The following is a 6730-nucleotide window of genomic DNA, read 5'->3' on the forward strand; positions in this document are numbered from 1 at the left end:
CTCACTGTAAAAATAAAGCTGTTTTTAGCCATTATTTTTCTAGGTAATTTTTTTAGGCCATCGTAAATTTTTACGTCCGGTATTAAGTGAAAATTGTTATTAAAGTAATAAATAAGTGAAGGAAAGGAAAGAGAAATAATGAAAATATTCATTAAAGCGGGAAGTGCTTTATATTCAAACAATATAACAAAAGGAAAACTATTAATTACCTTAACCTTCCAAAAACTTCTGACTTTAATATGGATGGAACTTAGACTTGCCAGATTGTGATTAAATATTTTATCTATCGTTTTGATTAAGTAGCATGCTTAGGATTATATATTTTGTATTAGAATGTATAGAATAAACAATAAATTTAAAAATATGTAAAATGTTTTGGAATAACAATTAGAGGTATCCATTGTTTTTGGGCCCAATTTGGACTGAAGTTTTCAAAAGCTTCACACAAGTTTCTAATTTTTTAGTTTCTGACTGCATTGCTCATCAATACTTTACTTAAAAGTTTTCTCAATTTTAAGTCTCGGTGTTGAGGGGTTCAATTCAGTCATATTCAAAATTCGACATTTGGCTGTACTGTACACGTACACGTGTTTCACGTTAAAAAGAAGACGGGGCAAAGAAGAAAGGGTTTATGCATAAAGAAAAAAGAAAGAGATGGATATTTATTAACGGAAGGCGATATCTGGCTCGTTTAACGGCCAATTTAGCCCAGGCCATACCTGTGACTCTTGAGGGACGATAAACGTTTTTCCGAAAAAATTCTACTACCACTTTAATGACACCCTAAAAACTTTGGCTGCCCTAGCAGAGATAAGAAAAAAAAAACAATTGATGGCTCCTACTTTGTCGCCGGTTCTCTAGAGGAATATAAGTCGATTGAAACTCTAGTATCGTAATAAAGTCAGGAACTTGCTTTAATTTTCCAACAAGATTATTATTAAAAGAGATGTTAATTAAACTATTTAAATTAGTTTTGTCTTGATAAATGAATGTCGGAGGAAGTTACAAATAAAAAATCCTCAGATTTTCAAAACTTGTTAAACGTTAATCCAGGATTATTAGGTTTCCTGTTACTGCAAAGCATCCGCCTTAATAATGCATAATTAAAGTGTCGGGGTAATCCTTAAAAACATAATTGCTACCTAGTAAAATAATAATGTTTCTTTAAAGTATTTTCCTCTTAGGTTATATAATCTGAAAACGATTTTTTTTTTAAATTAAAGGGGTGATATTTTAAATCCCACTGTTATTAACACTTTAATAATTAACAATAATATTTGTTAGCTCCGTCATAAAATACTTTTGCTTTAAGCTTTCTTGAATCCTTGCAGAAACGTAATCTCACCGCCAATACGAAGGAAAATTCTTAAACTGCCAAAAGTTGTGCAGTAAAAACGATACGAACTTTTTGTTTAAAAATGAACCTATTATACAAAGCTTCCTTGTATTATAGTTCAACTAAAACTGCAATATCCTGAAATGAATTTTTCATACATAAAATTGAATAAATAAAGTTTTGAAACAAAAAGTTTCTCTTTTCTTTATTTTATTTTTTGTTTTAGAGTCGAAGAAGTTTAACACTTAGACTTTATCGTATATTTATTTGGCAAATAAGTAAACACTAAATTTTCCGTTAAATTAGCTAGACAATTAATTAATACACAGGTAATAATAAAAAGTAATGTGATTTTTTCCTCCTAAATCTTTCCTTGGTATCAAATGTCACCAGTCCCAAAAAAGGAGAATTCAAAAATCTTTACATCTGCCTAGACAATCTAATTAAGAGGTTTAATTAAAATCAACGCCAGTGGTCGAAACAAGAGAAAGACCGAGCGGAAAATTATTTGAACATAGATTTTTCCTAACAAAGTCATTCAAATTAATTCGAAAAGCTTTATGAACTTCCGTATGGTCGTGAAAAAAATCGAGGAGAAACTTTTTTCCAGCCCTCAGGCGGATAGCTTATTTATTTTTTCCATAATATACACTCTTAATTTGTACTCGTAAAAGAGGTCGTAGGTCCAGTTAATTTCTCCGCGGCTAATGAATTCGTAAAAAATTAATCCTCGCCCGGAGAAACAAAAACACGAACCGGTGCCAAACGAAGCATATATTATGTACACCATAATTCATGAAATTCAATTTGAAAAAAATTGCGATTAATTTTTAAACTGAAAAAATTTAAACAGCGTAAACCGGAATTTTAAATATCGTTTAGATCAAAACATCCAAATATTTAACCATTGAACTTGGTAAATACCTTTCATTAATTAAATTACACCGTATTTTTACAATAATTAGTAGCTAAATTAGCCTCTAATGAAATAATCGAAATAACAGCTGCTCAAACAAAGAACTTCTAATGTCTATGGCGCCGACGAATCAAATGGTTTGTTAAAATTAATTAAAATAAAAAAATAAAAAATGTAAAAGATTAAATTTAGCTTCACTAATTTCGTGGTCCGCTTGACCAATTAATATATTACAATTAATTAAGGTTTTTAGTTGAGATAAAAAAATTCCAATTCAAATAGGTGGGGTTGAGATGGGAAGTTAGTGTCCGAGTAGAACGAGGTCACGATAGCTCAAGTGGTAGAGCAGCGGCGTATCTAGCCGAAGATCGTGGGTTCGAATCCCGCTCGTGCCATTGACTTTTTTATTTCAACTACAAACCTTAATTAATTGTAATATATTAATTGGTCAAGCGGACCACGAAATTAGTGAATTTAATGATTTAAAATGAAGTATACTTCACTAAAGCTCTCCGTGGCCATTTCATTTGTCGTCGAGAATCCAATCCGATTACACGACATTTGAAAAATGGCAAAAAGGAGGGAAAATTCAAAAGGTGGGGTTGAGATGGGAAGTTGGTGTCCGAGTGGATCGAGGTCACGATAGCTCAAGTGGTAGAGCAGCGGCGTATCTAGCCGAATCTCGTGGGTTCGAATCCCGCTCGTGCCATTGACTTCTTTATCTCTACTAAAAACCTTAATTAATTGTAATTAAATTTAGCGAGCTATCGATTAAAAGGGGGGGAACTGGACAAATCGAGCTTTTTATCTCGGGTCGCCATGGTCATGAAAATGTATAATTACCGTAAATTATTATAATTTCTCAATTTATACTTTATTTATATAATCAAAGTTTTCGTATAGTTAAATCTAATTGATGTGTCGGTGTTAATTCCGTTTTTCTTAAAAATCATAAAACAGTTTAATAGTGTGTGATATGAAAAAAGAAACTAAAAAAAAGCTTTTTGGGCCAAGCCTGCTTTTTAACATCCAGTAAACAAATTTCTTTTTAATGTAACAATATAATATTTTATATTTAAACATGCAGTTTTGCCTTTAGGAAAAATATTTGGTGAATAAGCCTGTCTACATCGTAAGTGAGATAAGCCTGATATTCCTCGTATAATTTATGTATTTTTCTACTGGAGAACGTATAAGTTTTGTACCTTATATCGTGTAACATCTTGTATAGTCGTTTAAACTAAATGAGAAGTAAGGAAAGCTCTGTATGCGTTTATTCCCGCTACAACCAACGTCATGAGGTACCTTAAGGAGCAAATTTAATTTTCCACTTCCAGCCTGCCATTGAATTTTGAATAATTTTCTAAGCTAGTGGATTAGAAAATATAATATATAAAAATATATTATTTTCTTATTTAATCATAACTTTTTGCACAACCGTTAGATTCATAGGAAAAAATTTATTTCCTGCTTCAATATTTATTCTGGTGGAAGAAAAACAAAACTCAAATATAAAAATCTGTCAAGGTCATTCTAATGAAAATTAATTCTGCAGATTTTGACAAGAAGAAGATTATTAATAAAAATCAATCTAGTGCTCCGCAATAGTGAATAAAGATTTTTCTCAATAAATTTTTTTTTGTCAATCTTCGATAGTTTGCTTGTATTATAATGGCGCCGGATACGGTTCATCATCTCACAGATCTCGCCATGACTTTTCACAACTTGAACATATTTTCTGCACTGGTTCTTCACTATTTATATTCTATGAGAATGTAATTAAGTTAAAAAAAGAGTGAACTAAGAAATAAAACTTGTCTGAACAAGGCAGAAAGTATTTACATCATTAGTTAATGAATAAATCTATATATAAAAATAAATCAGCTTAAAATGTGTGGTGATTAGTGACCGATAGTCGATGATTATTCGGAAATCGTGAGATGCGGTCTGGTGTGATGTAGGTTTCAGCAAAACTTTTCTTTGTCGTGCCAACGTTTCGATCTTTATTGAGATCATCTTCAGGGCCTGGGATTTACAAACATTGTTTAAATTTAACAAATACATGTAGGATGTGGATAAAAGTGAATTTATATAATGCAAATACATATTATTTTATATTCAATCAAAGTATTTCTACACACTCAAAGTGTTTGTTTTCTGCCTAATTGTGCCATTCTTGCCTGTCGTGTTGAGAATGCCAGTGAGATATTGCTGTTTTATGTTTATATAAGTGGGATTTGAAGGGGTGGGGAAGGAAGTCGGTATAGAAAGACATTTTTGTATCAGGAGTCGGCTTCTTTGAGGTGAAAAGAGCCGACGATGGGAAAAAGTAATGATGGTAATGTTCGGCCAGATTATCCTTTCAGGATTATATAGACGGGGATAAATAGGAAAAGGAAAGTTAAATTGTTGGAATTTGATGTGTGGAACTGATAAATGTTTTATATGTTATATTATATGTTTTGTGTGTTTTATGTATTATAACGTATATAATATGTGTATTGGAGAATTTTGGAAAAGGGCGCCAGCCTGAAAGAGGACGCCCTAAAAGATAGGAATTTTCGCGGGGAAAAAAACCTCTAGGATAAAAAAAGGATTTTTTCTCTCTCTTCTCTTCTTGGGTCGACCACGTGAATACGTGCTTTTAGATTGCTGTCTTCTGATCTCTCCTAAATTAATATTTTATTTCTCAGCTGAGTGCAGATTGTGAGTAAATTCTTTATCATAAATTTTTATTGTTTGTAAATTAATGTATATATGTTTTCTATTATTTCTTTTTAATTAGAAGGATTAACCTTATTTTAAATTTTGTGTTTTTCTTTTTCTTGATTAAACCCTTTTTTTCTGAGGAGATCCACGTATTGATTTAATTCAATTTGATTAATGGTATTGGCGTAGCTGCGACTGAATTTACATGTGTCTGTTCTGTAATTGATGCAGTGTTTATCTCTGTCGATGTAAACCATTTCTAAAAAGTTACGTTTATGTTTGTTCTGTGTGTAATATTTTTGGATTGTTGAAGTCTAAATTGTTTTTGTGTTCAAAATGGTGGGTAGCATGTGCTGTAGGATTTTATTTGGGTTCAACAATTCACATTTTCAACAATTGACTATTTGTCAGTTTTTTTAAACGATCAAAACAGAAGTTGCTATTTTTCGTCGAAATTTAAAGATTGATGTTAGTTAGTATTTAGTATTATAAAACTTTGAAATGATATTTTTCGGGCGTATGTACGCTTATGTACAAAAAGCGAGATTTTAATCGCTAGGTTTTTTTTTGCGCCACTTGTAAATTAAAGGGCCAACGTGTGTTAATCTCCCATTGTAAATGCATTGTGTTTTACCTTAATATGCCATCTAAACGAGTAATCTCTCCATTCTTTTCATTTTAACCGACCATGCGTGTATTTTCAGTGTAAATTACGTCCGCGCTAATTTCAGTCTTATGTTTCCATCCGAACGACAGCTTGCTTCTGCTTACGCCTGTTTAAGCGCTTTACGGCTCGTGGAGGAGGGGTTTTCTATTAAAGATTGTCTGGTGATAAAAGGTACGACGGTGTAAGAATATTTTTTTTACTGCTTTTGACCGTGTAAATTTTGTAAAGCCACTTCGTAACCACAGAGGCGGGTAAACCGTTAATTAAAAAATTATAGGCTGCCAGATATACGCGAAACACGCGAGAAAAACGGAAATATATTCAATACTTTTTTCTAATAAAACTATGATTAGTTTTTCAAAGTTTAAGAATTCATTATCTAACGGAGGGTTGGATCATCTCCTAGGTTAAATATCAATTTATTATGCCAGATCGCTTCAATGACCTAAAAAGGATCGATCCGTAATATTTTAATTAATAAAGGCATGAGGTTTAATAGTAAATGACTACAAATTAAAAAAAGTAATAAAAACCTAATAGCTTATCCTTACAAAAACTCCATTTGCAGGTTTAAGCTCACGTTTTTTTGTTGTATAGTCTATACATTTGAATTTAATGAAGTCATTAAATAAAAACGCCTCTAGGTTTTTTTTGTTTCAAATAGTTTTTGTTGAAATATTTAACGATTATAAGTTATGAGTAAAGTAAGTAAAAAATATATATATACATAAAGAAAAACAATTATATGAACTAATACTAATTAATTAATTAGTAGTTAATTATTGAAATTAATAAAATAAGGCTGTAGGGGCGTCGGTGGCCGCAACGGTTTAGGCTTTGACACGGCGCTCATCACTGTTAGGTAAAGGTCCCGGGTTCGAATCCAGCGGCCCTGCTTTCCAACCCGACATACTTACAAATGGGCTTTATTCAAAAACACCGGCACTCCGAGGGTTGATATAACCTCTGCTGTTCCGAAGCCTCGTAAAAAAAAAAAAACGAACTTCTTCGCAGTACTTAGAACCCTAAAGAAAAACGAATTTTTTAAAATTTATCTTGTTTACTTACCGAAATAGATAATTAATAATATATATTTTAAAAA

This window comes from Cimex lectularius, unplaced genomic scaffold, assembly GCF_000648675.2.
Source record: "Cimex lectularius strain Harlan isolate CLEC.00 unplaced genomic scaffold, Clec_2.1 scaffold143, whole genome shotgun sequence".
In the NCBI taxonomy this organism is placed as follows: domain Eukaryota; kingdom Metazoa; phylum Arthropoda; class Insecta; order Hemiptera; family Cimicidae; genus Cimex; species Cimex lectularius.